Source organism: Pseudopodoces humilis, chromosome 5 (assembly GCF_049639895.1).
Source record: "Pseudopodoces humilis isolate 2021_Gansu_Grassland_sample_001 chromosome 5, ASM4963989v1, whole genome shotgun sequence".
In the NCBI taxonomy this organism is placed as follows: Eukaryota; Metazoa; Chordata; class Aves; order Passeriformes; family Paridae; genus Pseudopodoces; species Pseudopodoces humilis.
In genome coordinates, this window is record NC_142204.1 from 38,747,791 (window position 1) to 38,764,325 (window position 16,535).

At 39.6% G+C, this 16,535-nt stretch overlaps 1 long non-coding RNA gene across 3 annotated transcripts; it reads right to left on the reverse strand.

Annotated features, from left to right (window-relative positions):
• Window positions 1–7,916: 7,916 nt before the first annotated feature.
• Window positions 7,917–14,599, reverse strand: LOC148184328 (uncharacterized). 3 transcript variants are annotated; one of them, XR_015772516.1, is made up of 3 exons: window positions 14,492–14,599; window positions 13,750–13,952; window positions 7,917–11,963 (listed from the first exon to the last, which is right to left on the reverse strand). It is a non-coding gene; the product is annotated as an uncharacterized LOC148184328 (long non-coding RNA). The 3 variants fall into 3 exon arrangements; XR_015772515.1 differs by having other exon boundaries at window positions 14,486–14,593; XR_015772514.1 differs by having other exon boundaries at window positions 14,409–14,580.
• Between the last annotated feature and the right edge of the window lie 1,936 nt (window positions 14,600–16,535).

The following is a 16,535-nucleotide window of genomic DNA, read 5'->3' on the forward strand; positions in this document are numbered from 1 at the left end:
GCATCCAGGCTGCTGGCCCAGGGGGTTGTTCGAGCACACAGGCATTGCAGAACACCTGGTACCCCACAATAAATAGTAGCTTTTCAGGTTACAAAGGCGTTTGCTCACTCTCCTGGTTTTCCTTCCAGCAGTTACCTAGCTAGTGGCTACTGAGCCCTGAAGGAAGCTGGGGGCAGCTGGAGAGCTGTTGGCAGGGCACTGATCCCAGCTCTGCAGGTGGCAGCCGGTGGAGCCAGGGCCACATCCCACTGGTATGCCAAGGCCATGGCAGCTGGTATGTTACACTGCTTCCTTAGGAGCCAGTCAGTGTGAAATACAGAAAGCATTTGCTAAATTGATCCTTTGAAAGCAGCAGGAGGCTTTGGGATGTTATAGGTAGAAAAAAACCACTATTACTGTGTGTAAATCTGGTTTTGTAAAAGAGAAAGGGGTTATTGTAGCCTTGCAGTCAATGAAAAATCTGAAAAAGGCCATAAGGTGTTGACCACCATTGTCCATCCTGCAGCTGTTCAGACACACCTCTTCAGAAGCATAAAAATACACTAGTAAATGCCTCACTGTGCCCCTCCTCTAACAGTTCCTTAATAACTAAATACTTCTAGTAAGATGCAGAAAATTCATACATAAGAGTGTTGTACTGGAAGATGCATAAGATGTATCTGTATATTTTTTCAGACATTCAGTAAAACTGTTAAGAGCAGTCCAAGTTACCCAGACTTACCCATCTTCAGTTGATGGACAATCAACATAAGTGCACATGTTTGTCTTCTGAAATGTTTTTGTCCTGTGTTGTCAGTACTTGGAAATAACTTGCAAAATACAGCTTGAGAATGTTAGATTGGTTTTTGATTGGTTCAGAAAAAGGATAATGTCCAACTTGTCAGATAACTTCTTTGCCATGAATAATTTAGTCTTAATCAGCTGAAGTTATAATGTATTAAATCTTTCACTAATCAATCTCACCTAGCATATGGGGAATCAAGATAAATTCATCCTTTTGATTAGAAAATCAAAAGCCTTTATATGCATAGTGGTTGATAAGAGGTCTCATAAAAGCACATCACCAAACTGCTGATGGTTCACAAATTCTGTCTCATACAGTGCAACTCATTGATTATGTGAGGTGTTTTAATTGGAAGATTAAATTCTGCAAGGATGCCTGATGCCAGCACAGCAGCACCTCGGGTCATGCTCTTTGACTTCAGCTATCTTTTAGACATCAGTGGTCATTGCTCTGTGGCACCCAGGTTGGGGTCTGGAGTGACAAGGCAAAGGTCACACAGCGCCTTATGGCAGGCTCTCATTTTTCAGGTGCCCTTAATGGGTTTGGTGCCTTTTCAAACAAAGACATTTAAGATCTTATGGGGAATGTGATCCACTTCTGGTAACAGATGCAGAAGCAAAAACATTTTATGGCATTTTACTACTAGAAATACCAGCTTTTAGAGAAGCATCTTTCCCTGAACAGTGTGCTACTGTATCTTCTTGTGTTTTCTGAGTAGCCAGACTAGAGAGGGTGGAGTAATTGCTAAAAACACTAGCACAGGAAACAAACCACCCATGTAAATTTAAAATTAATTAAATTTAGATTGTTTGGGTTTATGTTTTTTGTTTTTTTTAATAAATGGAATACTAAATTTAAAAGTATCATAAAAAAATTAAATAGTAAAACTCAAAACCTTTATCTAAATGGAAGCAAAGTAAGAGATTGTTTACTGTATTAGGTCCTCCCCCAAAAGAGTATATATTATTTAGGATAATAATAAATAATATGTGCTTCTTTGGGGCACATTCAGGTTCCTGTAATGGCCCAGCCTTTTTAATTTCCAGATTACTTTTTAAGTGAACAGATTCTTCCTTGTAGTAATGCTTTTAATAGATTTTAAAAAAGAAAAAAATAAAGGAAATATTTTCCAATTTTTGTCCAGCTGTGGATCAGAGTTAGATATCCATAATCTAAAGTGTATGATGATTTATCAAAAGTAATATTTATCCTTATCCTGATAGTAGCCACAGTGTACTGGAAATGCTGTCCTGGGTTTTCATTTCTTGAAAACCTGAGCAGTTGTTCATCCTTATCAAAAACAAAACAAAACCAAAAAAAAAAAAAAAAGGAAAAAGAGTGAAAAGGACTACAGATGTCAAACTCCAGAGTAACAGCTGAGCAATCTCCATGATAATTTTGCCTTATAGTGCTGACATCTCTTGCTTTCTCCATCCCAAGGAATCACAAGTAAGATGAGGTCACTGTCAGTTTATATGGGAGACCTAAATTGCTAGAGCAGAGGTGTGAGTAGCAATGCAGGTGACTCATTATGTGACACATTTCCTTCTGAGTCACTATAGAATCAATGTAGGGATGTAGAATCTCTGTAGGGATGCTGAGAGGCATCACAGGGCCTGTCTTCTCTCCTGCAACCAACAGAAAAGTCACTTGTTGACTGTGAGGTTCTTCAGCACTCACTGGCTGACCAAGAGAGAAAACAGAGGGGAATTGCAAAATTTTTCACTAACATGAGCACCCCTCTCAGAACAGACTGTCTTTATTCTCTGCACCACGCTTAGGTCCCTGTAGGTCTCTGGTGTTGGCAGCTCACAGCAGGGTCTTGTAGTCAACAGCCATTGTGCAATAACTTGGGGTGATGCAGTAGGCACCTTCCACCAGGGTTAAATCCTGGCATCTGCTGAGTTTTGCTCTGAGTTTTTTCAGTATTGAAACTCTGGAATTTACTTATATTATGTCCTAGATTTTTAGCTACTTCAGTGAAGTATTTAATAATGGGAAGGAAGTGCAATTCACTGGTATGAACGAAACGGGGCTGTAACTCAGACCTCTATACATGAGAAGAACCTTCCCAGGTCTAAGAAAATAAAATTCCACAGTACACTTCTTTGATGATATAAATGCTGAAATGGATATTTACTGGTTGTGAACCAAAAATAATCAATTATGCACAAAAATATATTTTTTAATTAATATTGAAAGCAAATTTTGTTTTATTTATCTAAAACACTAAAAAAATCAGTGTTTTAGTTATATAGTATACCTATCATACTAGTGTTTAAGCATGATGCTCCAAAATCTGGTAGAAGCCAATGCTTGCAGAAAGAGCTAATATTTTTGTTGAACCATCTGCAAAAACTAGGAGAAACTTTTGAACACACAGTATCCCCATCAGGTCTGACAAAAAAGGGCCAAAACCCCAGAGCTGGAAATATGTTTTTTTGATGTAATATTGTTAGACTGAGATAAGAGCTGTTTGTCTGACAGTAGGTTCATTAAATTCAGCTAATTTAATAAAAGTGTTATGCCTACCTACACACTTCATAGTAAGAAGTGAAATGGAAGCCATCACACATGTCACTGATTATTTTAAGTGCAATAAAATAAATCACATTACTTACACTGATAAACTTGGCTCTCTTGACATTCTTTACTATGTCATGATGTCTTCCTGATAAAACTCACTCTGCTATATTTAAAATGAACATAAACACAAGCATCCTGACTGCAGAATTAAGCAGGAATTTGATGATGCTTAGACAATGCTTTGTTTTGTAGGTGGATAGGTGTCAATAAGGACATGAACTGTGAGCTCTGTACTTTAAACTTACTACTTCAATAGCAAAAATAAATAAGAGTACATCAGGTCATGCAGTTTCCTTGTGTGAAAGATTTTTTTTGCATTTTAAAGGTATATTACTTTACATTATTATGTGTCTGGACTCAGAAGACTAGGACCCATGAAGAATCCCAGAAAAAGCAGTTATTTTAGCTATTCAGTGGAGATGTTCTGGTACAGTCAGTGAGCTAGTAATCAACATAAAAAAAATTTAAAATTTGACGTGATGAAATCTTATGTAAGACTTTTATTTCATCTCTTATTTTGTTTAAATTGAAGCACTCCTGCAAAATATTTATATTTTAATGACAGAATACAGTTCAGCCAAAATGCTTTTCAATAGCTTTCACAGGTGATGTAAAAAAAAATATTGCAGAGATCAGTAATTTCAACATGAGCAACAGCTTGCCTTTTTATTCAGTAATTGAGAAACACAGATAAACTGCACACAATATAACCTGAAACTGTGACATAATTCCCTGTTGTATTACCTTTGAAGTATTCAGCAAATTATTATATTTATTTTTTTTTCCAGGGAGATGAAAGCAAAAATTTTTCCAAAACGGGAAATCCCCTGTAGGTGGAAATTCGGAATTAATTCACTCCTTAAATAACTGCTTTCAACTTCTGAAGACTCAGTTACAGTAACAATTAATGCCCTGCACTTGCAGACAGGGCTCGATGACGCTGACATGCATCACTGGGTAAACAGACTGATGTGCCAAAGGCACAAGAAGATATTTTGCAGATGCCATTTATCCCTGATAGTGGTCAGGCAGTAAACACGACAGTAAATCACACAGACGTGTGGGCTGCAGTAATGACTGAGTGGCGGTGCGTGGCAATTCTATGGGATTTGGATGTCTCCTCAGGAGCAGCTTCTGAGCCCTCTAGTGGCCCTCTCGATATTTCTCTGGCCACCAGAGAAGTCGTCCATGTGCTGAGATGGCTTCTCGCAGTAAGCTGGGCCGAACCGAATCTGTTTCCTTCTAGTTACACGCTGCAAGTACAGAGCATCCCTCCCAACAGCCTGGCAGTGCACACAAAGGGATGCTGCTGTCGCAGCCGCCGCTGCTCTGCGCTACCCAGGTCTGTCCGTAGCTAAGGGCATGTTCTTCTTCAAATTAGGGTGGGCATCCATGCTGAGCAGGCATCCAGGTGGCCTCACTCTCCTTTCACACTGCTTTCCCTCCCAGGAGGAAGGTGGGAGGGACACGCATTGGTGACAGCAGGACATGAGGCTGGAGGTACGAAGGAAAGCCAGGGGTGGCTTTTGGGCTTTCCAGCTTGGTTCTAAGTTTGAGATCACATGGCCACTGCCTCTAGCTGCTGAATCATGTCAGCTGCCTCAAAACGACTCATTTGTCTGTCCTTAATCATTTCTGGCCAAATGATTAGCTCTTTTTCATGTTCCTTGAGCATCTTGAAACCAGAAACAGCCTGAATACTTTTCCCCATGGGTGTAAAACAATTTCTGAGACTCCCCATCCAGTCATCTATAAATAATCCCAGTCCTCTGTGATTACCACGTTATAATGGGAAGTATTAGTGAGATAATTTCAGGCATCCTGCCAGCTCTTAACAGCACTTTGCATCCCATCACATGGATCTCTTCTAGTACCTCCTCATGAAAGTTACTACAAAATAAATCCTCGTTCTGCTAATGCTATGACAGCACATGTTAAAGCATGGGAATGACAAATACACATCTCATCATGCATCATTTGATAAACATAGCTAAATTTGGCTGTCCATGACACAATAGTTAGGCACAAGAGAGCTTGGTGGCAACACCTTGGTGACATCACAGAAAACCTTTAAGGAGCCCATGGTCTGGAATCAGTGAAGGTTCAGCAAAGACGGAGCAGAGCTTAAAAGTAGGAAAATGGTAAATGGAAAATGTCATCTGTCATGTCAGATTTAAGGGTCTGTTTGCCAAGTGATAACATGGAGCATGGCTGACTGAGCGGCAGTGTGACATCCTGGGAGGACACCAGAGTATGTTCATGGACACTGCCTTCCCTGCCTGCTGCTGCCTGACCCTGCTAGGTCCAGGTGCTTGTGCTCAGCATACCATACTGAGTCCTGGGACAAAATGTCCATCTGTGTCTTGCCCAGGATATCCTCCCTGATCCTCAAAGAGAAAAAAATCATTCGAAGTTAAGCACTTGACCAAGTCAAGCTCTACAGCGCCTCTCTAGCTCTGCACACCAGAGAATTTTTTTTCTCTTTTAAGGTTTGTAAAAGTGAATGCTACAAGCACTCCATGGTGATACACACAGCATTTCCAGCAAAGATATAGATATAGATACAGATACAGATAGCTAAGCTATTTGCCTTCCCACTATTTTCACCTTCTTCTGTCCTTTTCTACCTTTTTAAAATGGAATTTGAAAGAAAATAGAAGGGTATTTTCCCCCTCCTCTCAATTTAAGTCCTATTTTTTTCTGGTAAAAATTTTTGCAGTCAAAAATTTTTGCAATCAAAATACTCTCCTCTTAATGAGGAGAGTAGAAATTCTGCTATTGTAATGTAGTTTAGATAAGGTAGTTCATCCAACAAAAAAAACAAAATAGTCACCAATGTTAGTGCATTGTAACAGATATGACATGGTGATGTATTTTCCTGAAAATTTGAAAGACCTTTAAAATCATATTTAGATCATATTTTTCAGCTGTGTTGTTGTTAGTATTTTGTGAACTGTAGAAAATTACTTGACTAAGGCACATAAAACTTCAGCAAGTTTAAAAATCCAGAGTATCAGTCAGGGGATTTTATTTGATCATGCCTTGCTCAGCTTCAAAATCATTTTTTCCTTCAGTGGACTTTGTGGAAGCAAGAGCTTTATGGTGCATATCCGTACCTGCATTTCGAATTTCACACTAAACACTGCAATTATATACAGTGATAATAATATTCATAATCTGGTCACTGCATAGTGGGCACACTCATCTTAAAGTAAACTTTACTAGTAAGTGACCTGACAAAATTCATTTACAGGAGCATAGGCTTTTTAGAGTGTCTGGAGCAGTATGTGATTGAGTGCAGCTGATGGGATTATATCAAAACCAATACAGGCCTATGAAATTTTCTGCTGGGTTTCATTGTAGAAGAAAGCAACAGAACAATGTTCCAAGTTCAGATGAATGGGGAGACTAAAAATGTGGGATCCAACCAAATAACCTTTGCAGTTGTAAAGGCAGAAGTGACTCAGAGATTTCATATGCCAAAATCTGGGCAGGCAATCCATATTTATTATAATTACTTTGACCTAGTGAATGCATTATACAGGAATTACTTGTCAACATTTTGTAGTCTTTAGATTCTTTTTTGTTAAAAAACACAGATTTTAGCTGGTTCATAAAGACTGACAAAAATATTTTTAAAGTTTTGTAAGTACATTATTAGTATCGCTTTTGGCAAAAGAATCTATAAATGCAATGCTGCATCCTCTATTACATTATATGTAACTGGTTTTACAAAAAAATCTGATTTAATAAATTCTAGGCAGAAATGGCAGCAAATAACCTCATAAAATATAAAGAAATAATTTTCCCTCTAAATTATACATTCAAATCACACCACAGTACATAGTGTTCTTGCATGTTTAATGAAAATAAAAATTTCAACAAGTTCCAGATACCACTGGTGATTAAAATACAAGTATTTTCACATAGTTGGATTCATGAAAGCTATAGGCTACATGTATAGAGCACCTGCAGCTATACTGAATTCAAGGTGATTACATCACACACAGGTTTTCCAGCCCCAGCATATTGGATTGGAGATGTCCCTTCAAATAGGGATACACTAGCTTAAATGGTCTGACAGAAGCACAACTCTACCAAAATGGTTTTGAGGAATTTCTGGGGAATAATGCAAAGTGGCTTTTTGGGGAATAAGCCAGGCCAGCCAGAGCAGCAACAAATATTCATTAGCTACCTCCCTAGAAGGGAGCCAGAAGGTAGACCACCTCAAGGGTGTATATAGGTGTGGTGGATGCTCTTGCACTCCTCCTGGGAAGTCTGGATGCTTGATTACCTCTCTGAAATGCCTGTACACCAAGACACACAGCCCAGGGAATAAACAGGAATAATTAGAGACCTGTGTGCAGTCACAGTGCCACAATCTCATTGCAATTACAGGGATATGGTGACACAGTTCACATGGTGGGAGTGCTGCCATGGATGGTCACAGACCTTTTAGGTAAGACAGGATAGCAAGACAAAATGGTGGAGCTACTCCTTATGTGAAAGAGCAATTGGAATGTGTGGAGCACTGCCTAGGGGTAGATGAATGATGAGTCAAGAGTTTATGGGTAACAATTAAGGGGCAGGCTAACATGGGTGACACTGCTGTGGGTGATGGCTACAGGTCTCTTGGTCATGAGAAGAAATTGGTAAGACCTTGAGTTTGCCAACTCAAGGCAAACTTATCCTGGCATCCTTTACTCATTAATACTGAATTAATGCTGAAGCCTGGAGAAGCACAATTTCAGTCTTGCCCAGGCACGTCTGCAGGCTGGAGTTAAGTTAACCCATCCACATGACAGAAAGTTCATGTTTCCAGCCTGGCTGTGGGAACACAATCATTACCTGATCTGATAGAAACTAAAAGTAGCAAAGAGAGAGCATGATCAGACATAAACACTGTTGATGCAAAGTCTAATAGTTAGTATTTTTTGAGCAAAGTGGAGTTGTGAGTGTGTAACACAGACTATACTGTTGTCCAGTGTGGCTCGGATTTGGCTCCAGCCAGGGCCCAAGGTTTGCTTGCAAAGATTGCACATCCCACTTCCCAAAGATCTGTCAGGAAGCTCAGAAAGGGAGAGCAGCCGAAGTATAGGAACACTGAATAGTCCCAGGAAAAGTCTCGCTTTAAATCTGCGTGAGGTTCCTGCTGTCAGTTATACAAATGTAGCAGCGTTAGTGTTGTAGGACAGGCTATTTTAAGACAGACCAACAGAGTCAGATTCCAACATTTATTTAGATTCTTAATTTTGCCACTGCATATGTTAGTTGTTGGGTTTGTTGTTGTTTTTGTGGGGTTTTTTGTTTTGTTTTTGTTTGTTTTTTTGTTTGTTTGTTTTGTTTTTTTCCCCAAAATGGCTCAATTAGACCTAATGCCTAGCACATATTCCCTGGGGAGGGCTGCCAAGCTGAACTGTGGTGTATGCTACGCTTATTATTTGAGGTTCTTCTACTGTTACTTGGAGTGATTTTGGTTACACCAGTACTGCTCACGCTCTTCCAAAACAAATTAATCAGATGGAGTCTGTGATCCTCCACAATTTTTAAGAGTCATGCTGCAGGTGATGTGAAACTGGGTAAAGGAAACTGTGATCACTTGTTCAAAGATTTTCAGCTGTCCAATTTATTTAAGATCCCTCCTTGCAAAATAGGGGAACCAAGGAAAAAACCTTTGGTAAAGCAAGTTAAAATCTGCAGACAAAAAATGTTTAGGTATTGTAAGACTTAGCTCTCAATGAAGAATTTTCTTCCTTCTGAGTGAGATTGCTGTGCCATCCCATCTAGATTGCCATCATTATTTTTCTCTTCTGTACTTTCCTGCTTTTGACTTATTTTTTACTATTTTTGAGAGTAGAAAAGACCTTACAGTGACCTCTTTACAAGGATATTAATAATTTAAACTCTGAGAATGAAACTCCTTTTGTCACTTATCCTCAGCCTCACATATAGGACTTTCTTAGGATTTGCAATTTGATCTCCCATTAGTCTCTTCTTGTGGCCTGAATTTCCTCTTTCATGTCCTCTCTTGCATTTTAACACTGGGGATTGTTTGAAGCCAGCAACAACCTACAGAAGTTTTTTGCTGCTAGAATTTCTTTTTCAAAGAAGCCTTGCTATGGCCACTCCAGTCTCTGTTAGCAGGGAAGGCCTTTGAAATGCATGAGGCTCCACAGCGTGGTCGCAGTAATGATGAGCATACATGCACACACAGGCACACACACACACACATACACAAACCCCAAACAAAAACCAAACACACACATAAAAAAAGAGCTGTTTGTTCTAACTGTTGGTAGCCACTATATAATTAAAGTGATGAGAAGGTCTGGAGTCTGTCTTTTAAAGGAAGGTTACTCATACAGTGGTTTCTGCTTTACTACAAGTTGGGTCAGCTATAGCCCTGCAACTCATTCTGTGACTGCCTTGTTATTTATTGTTACCCAGATGGATTTGGCTCTTGCATCTTGTCATAGCCTCAGTGTTTCCCCATTAACCTCTGACTGTCTCCTGCCCAGTAAATGTGAGGTTACCCATGCAGTGCAATGTACTGGGATTCTGCCACTGACCTTAGGGTCCAACAGAGACAGGACAGACCCAGAGGTGTTTTGGCCCTGGCCCCAAGGGGGTTTCTGTCCTTCAGCAAAGCAGGTACAAGCTACAAATACCCCTTGGGGTGCTCAGAAGCCATGTGATGGGCCCAGAGTGAGGAGGGCAAGGGCCCCAGTATGTGGGCAAGGTCCTGGAGAGGTGCTTCACTTCTTGGCCCGGTGTCCTGCCAGTGGCCACCCCACCCTGTGCAGGAGCAGGCAGGTGCTGGCAGCAAGGGACTGGCTGGAGATGTAATTAGAACATATTTGTTTCTCTTGATGAGCCTTCAGCTACTGAACCTGGCTGACAGACAGGGGGTGAGACCTCACCACGGCCTCAAGCCAACACTGAAGACCATAGGTTTAAGTCCTGGGAGAAGTAATTTCCAACAAAGTAATGCAAGGAGAGCAAAGAAGAGTCAATCTGTTTCATCCTATCTGTAAGCACACAAAAGTACTCAGTTACTCTGGCAGGTAATCCTGGCCTGGATAGAATTAAGTTTGTTAGTCCCTTCAGTGAAGCAGCATTAGCTAAAATGAGAGCGCATTATATTCAAGCTATCAAGCTAATCTGCTGTGCTAATGCGATAATCTTGGGAAGACAATTTGTGGGAGATCTCTAGGAAGCTGGGGGTTACTTTTGTTTTTCTTCTTGCCATTTTTATGAGAGTTCTAGGGTAAATATATGAAACAACCACCTACTGAGAAGGTATTGGAGACTTCTGCAGGCCAGCCCCAAGGACTAAGCACTAGTGAAAGAGTTGTGTTCAAAAATGAGAGGCTGTCTCTAGAAGCAGTCTGATCAACACACATACTTTTCCCAAATGACATTTTGTTCTCATGAACCATTTGAGGTCCTGACAACCAGCTTTGCCCATCAACAAACCCTGTGTGAGGAGTGCAAAGCTGCTGCCCTGGCAGTCTGCCCAGAGCCCGTTATGTTGGCATTTGCCTTAAGGAGGAGGTGTGGAAATTTCCACACACTTCATGGTGAGCCTGCAATGGAGACATCGTGGCACAAGGACTGTGAGACCTGCCCAGAAGCAGGGTGGATGCAGCGGAAGGAGCTGGCTGCGGGGGGGGGGGATATCAGGGAGCAGAGCTGCAGGGACAGCTGGAGGATAAAGAAAAGTATGCTTCCCAGCATCTTGTTGCAAACTTTAAAAAGGGTAAGGTAAAGCCTATCCTAGACTAGCCCAGGCATTGTACAGATCACACACATCCACCGGTTTCTTTACATCTACGTCTTTGTATCCCTGTCATAAACCAAAAACAAATATAAGTTTTGCATTTCAGAGTTTTAATCTCTGAGATGCTCTATGTTGATTTTTCCTATTGGAAGAAACTACCTCATATCCTGTGAGTTTGTCCACACAAGTCTCTCTTTAAAAAGGAAAGTTCACATACAGAATTGTTTTTCAAGTTTATGTATAGAGGCTTATAATTATAATTTAAACTTTCCTGGCACCATTAATAAAAATAATAGTTTCTGTGTTCTGAATCCTGTACACCAATTTATCTTGGAATGCTATGTTGTTGCAAGGAGTTCCCAGGATCAAAGTCCAGCCTGCACAAAGACATTATCTGATTGCCTTTGTGCTGCTAGTGACTGAAATAGAAATTCAATACTACAGGAGAAGAATGCAGTAGTTCCTGCTGTAAAACTTCTTTCATAACCCTGGCCAACATATATGGCATTTTAAATGCTGGTTAACATGCCATGGTATACTAGTTGATTCCAGCTGTTGCAAGTAATCCGATACGTCATGGTGAGGAGCAGCTCCAAGAACAGCACAGATATTGCCAGATGCTGGAAGTCTGTATCAGAAGTACTGCTCTGTCCTTCTGCATCAGCTGTGGCTATGTGTCTTCCTTCTAAGACAAACTTTTTTGTTTTCTTACCCATTCATGAGTCAGTCCATTGTGGGTTCTGATTCATTTGTCCAGGAGAATGGTCTGGTCTCTCAATTTTGGTAAAGGAAGTGAGCCTTACTTTTATGTACCTGAAGGTGAAGATGTTACATTTTGTAGGATCTATAAATGTAGCTCATATTGAAAGCAATCAATATATTTCCAAATAGCAGACTGTTCCATTATTATTCATGAAAATGTGTACGCATCCTGGCAAAAATATAGATGGTACTGGGATTTTTTTTGTAAATGTCATAGATCCACATAAAACTATTACTATGGTCAGAAGGAAAGACAATACTTTTGATTAAAAGACAAAAACGTGAGTGTGGTCCAGGTCCAAATCGGTATTTTAACCAGGCAATTTCTATTTCCTTCTGCCATCTCCAGTATCTTAAATTTTTTATTCTCATCATTCTCTAATAACAGAAGATACACATGGCAGTATTTTCAATGTAGCTGGATAGACAAGGACAATGAAAATAAAAAATATTAGCTTTTCATCTGAACATACACATTTTCTCCAACTTTTAAAACATTTTCCAACACTTTGTTTTTTATATCAGTTTGTAAAACACCTTTGAAATTATTTGGGATGGGGATGAAAAAGTATATGCCAACAACAATATGAAATTAAAACCAAAGATTTTTCTCACATGTTACTCAGTGCTGTTAGGAGACTTCTTGAAAAGAAGAAATGTTTAATGAATGCATTTTCTGTATACCCACAAATGGACTTCTTTCTTTAGTGTAGCTTTGAAAATCAAATAGTGGCTTTTTAAATTTAACTTATAGTAAACTCTGCCTTTCTTCTTTGAATTTACCAAGAGATTTTGGGATACATGTTTCATTGCTGCTATTGTCACTGATTTTCATATTTGAAGATTTTTCCATATATTTCTTTTGTGGGGAGGGGAAGAGGGAGCTGACCTCTGCAAATGACACTGTTAAATTTTTTTAATTTCACCTACGGTTTAAGGAGTAAGTGAGAGAAATACTGCAAGTTAGGAAATTCTTAACAGGGGCTCAGCCATATGAATCAACTTCACTCAAAACCTGAGAGTGGTTTATTTAGAGATTTTAGGCTATTGTAGTTTTGTTCACTCCTGGACTACCAAAATAGCATCCCCCATAGCATTCATCATAGAGATTAAATGGTAGAAAAGACACTTGAAAAATGGTGACTGGAAGTTTCTGCTGGCAACTTCAGTCTAGCTCTTCACCACAGAACACACAAACCTCATAATGGATTAATTGACATCCTGTCAATCACAAGAGAGGACAAGAAGCAGAGAGCACCAGAGTGCTACATCCATGCAGTGTGTAAGTCCTGTTTGCCAATCAATTGAAGAGTAATTTTGTTTGTCTGCAATATCATCCTTTCTGCAGTGCTTGCTTTAGATGGAAGATTCCAACACCAGCTGATTTTATTGATTTTCCTGTCCATCAGTCCAAAATATTACTTGTAGATGCAGTATTAAGTGACCTTTGATGTGGTGTGGCCTTGAAGAACCACACTCAAGTTTTCTACATTAAGATCTAGTTCCTGACATTGCTTCCTGAGATAGAATAGTTTGCATTCTCCCCAAATGATCTTAAAACTCCACAGATTATTTTAATGTGTAATTTAGATTTATAAGAAGTAATTAAAAAGAAGAAAGAAGTGTCTGTATACCAAGATGTGGCCAACAATACCAGTGTGGAGAGCAACATGAGAAAAAATAAACACTGGCTGATTGTTGTGGGCTTTTTTCCTCAAGAAATATACTGTTTTCTCAACAATTCTGTGAACTAATTTGTTGATTATATGCATATTCTTCAAGTGAACAGTTCAAAATATTAAGGTTATCTTAGTTCAGTGGCTCAGATTCATCTTACCTATTTCAGTGTCTGGGCATGCTCAATCATCAATAAGTGACATAGGATCTTCCTGTTGGCTTATTAGTCCACTGAAATTTCTGCATCAACTCTTAAGGAAATCAAGGTGAATACGTGCTTCACTTCAGTGGATGTTTCATTTCAGCAAGATGCAGTTTGCACCAGTGAGCTTGCAGCCATACACACGAGAGCAGAGTTTGGCACTGCATGGGTATGGTATCAAACCGTAAGAAAGGCATCCAAATTCATCCAGCAGGAAACCTCACAGCACTTAAAATGCTAATTAAATTACATGTTGAAGTCACATATTTTTACCACTACAAGAGAAAGGTTTATAATGTTGTTCTACAAGGACTGCTAAGTATAGACAGCCTTACTAATATAGGATTCATTAATAATCATGAGTAACAAATGAGACTAAAAAGCATAGAATTTTTGTTGCAGCATTAAACTTAGAGAAGCTATCATACCACTCACAGTGAAAGGCCATGTCTTGCTGCAGCAGCAGTACATTTGGATACAGATCAAACAGCTCTGCAAGTAGCACAGTTAGAAGCTCCAATTTACAAGCCCTAATTTGCAGGAAGTCATAATTGAAACCAATCCTTATCAACAATCTGTCTATTCCTTACTTAAAATTAAAATGATGTTTTATGTACCTAAATAAACTCTAAGAACTATAGATGACTTATCTCTTCACTGCCACATGCCTCTTTTCTCGCTCCAGTCCCCTTACCCTTACATTTTTCTCTCATAGCTCTCATGAGGAGACCCATAATAATTTAGGGTAAGAAGGGCTTTACATCAGCATTACATCAATGCATTTCACTCTCTTCCACCTTATCTAGGCAAGCGAGAGTGCTACAGAGTGCTTAGGGCCAGGTGCTTATATAACCTTAACCAGGTGGTCTATATCACCTTAACTCTTGGAGCACATTAAAGAAGTCAGTTGGATCACTCTGCAGGAAGGCTGGATTTTTTGTTGCAAGAACTTGGCTTCTGTGATTATACAAGATGCGCATGTAAAGCATATTTTAATATAATGATAATTTGACAAATGTTGACTCCTGCTGATAGAGCTGCTAATTATATGCTGCAACTGTGCTACCAGATTAGAGGGACTAATACATGACATTCATAAAAATTCCTATTTTTATGGATATTATGCATTAATTTAGTAATTCTTCATACATTTCTGTAGTCCAGTGAAACAAGGAAATATTGGCTTACCAAGGGCTCATCAACTCTAGTGTTTATGAGTACCCATCCTTTTAAGGCAGTCTTCACTGCCACTTTTTATTTTTCTTTGGTACTTTCATTTTCAGTGCAAGAGTAAGATTTCAACTCTTGTGCTGTGAAAAATAATGCAGTGCTTATTGCAAGCAAATAAGTGGCAGGAATGAGTGTAGATTCGACACCTGAACAGAGAGTTCAAGCCCTCTTCCTCCAAGCTGTTCCTTAACTGCAAGAATCACCTCCAAAAGGAAAGAGATAATTCAGGCTACACATACATTTACTACTTAGTCCTATAACTGGGATTACAGACAAGGTAATAGTTCTTGGTCATTTTTGTGATGCATCCAAATGTTCCTGGGGAATTATGCTGCCAGGACCAGAGTCACTTGCAAGCATCAATTAATAAAGACCTGGATGAATTTCAGTCTGCTGTCTGCAGAAAGCTGAATGAGTCTGTAAATATCTGAGATTCCCAAGACATCCAGACTGTGAGGAACCCTGCTCATATAATAATGAAAAGTTTCCAAGTGCTTAATCTTGTGGAATTTCGACTTTCCTGCTGCTGTACTTTTAATACAAACTATCATTGGTGATCTGTCTCATCAATGCTCTGATATGTCTTTGAGAAGACTCTTCATTTTTCTAAAAGTCAGCTCCTAGTCCTCTAATGACAATTTTCACCATAGCAGGTGCCGTTGGCTCCAGGATTGCAATGTTTTTTATAGGATAGACACATGGCCTGATTTTCCTTTCCTCTAGGATCACCATATAGATGGTAAGTAGCTTCTCTGGAGTTAGAAGAAAGCTGCGAGTGCAGGACAGATGCAAGTGAGCACAGAAACCAAGGTGCTGCAGATGAGTAATTTTTAGTGTTAATTGTGACAAACGTGAGCCTGAAAGTTGCCTCCCTGATGCCATGCATCATCCAGTAGGCTCAGGTCAGTACCTTGCTGAGGTGGAGGCAGATGTTTCACAATGGCAGCTTCACCAAATCCCAGTCTCCTTAAAGAAAAGTAATCCTTACAGAATGGATACTGGTCTTCTCTAGACATTATATTTCTTATTTGTCTTCCAGCTTTTCCATTTTCCCAGACTTCCACAATCTGAAAGCTTTCTGCCTGAGGAAATGGAGAGCTTCACAGCATGAGTCAGCTTCAGGGGCAATCTTAGCTTGATGCAGTGACATGAGCATAGTCTAAACTGAAATATTTGGAAATCAACATAAAGGGCACATGAAGGGATAATCCCTAATTTTTTCACATGGTCCTAAGAGGCTGTTTGGCAGGGCTCCCACAAGACTGTGGCAGCGGTCAAGAAGAGTCTGGCCAGCAAACATAACATATTAAAGAAACAATTAATCTTCATTCCAAATTGTCTGCCATTACTGACTGCATACATGTGCACAGCCATTAATCCCCTGTCTTGCTAAGGAAGTGATTCACTGCAATTTAACTCAAGTTTCTCCAGCACTTTTGCTGTCCTCAGCAGCTTTGCTGGGGCTTTCTCCTGATCATACTCTTCTTTTTCTCCTTCTGATGAAAGGTGCAAAA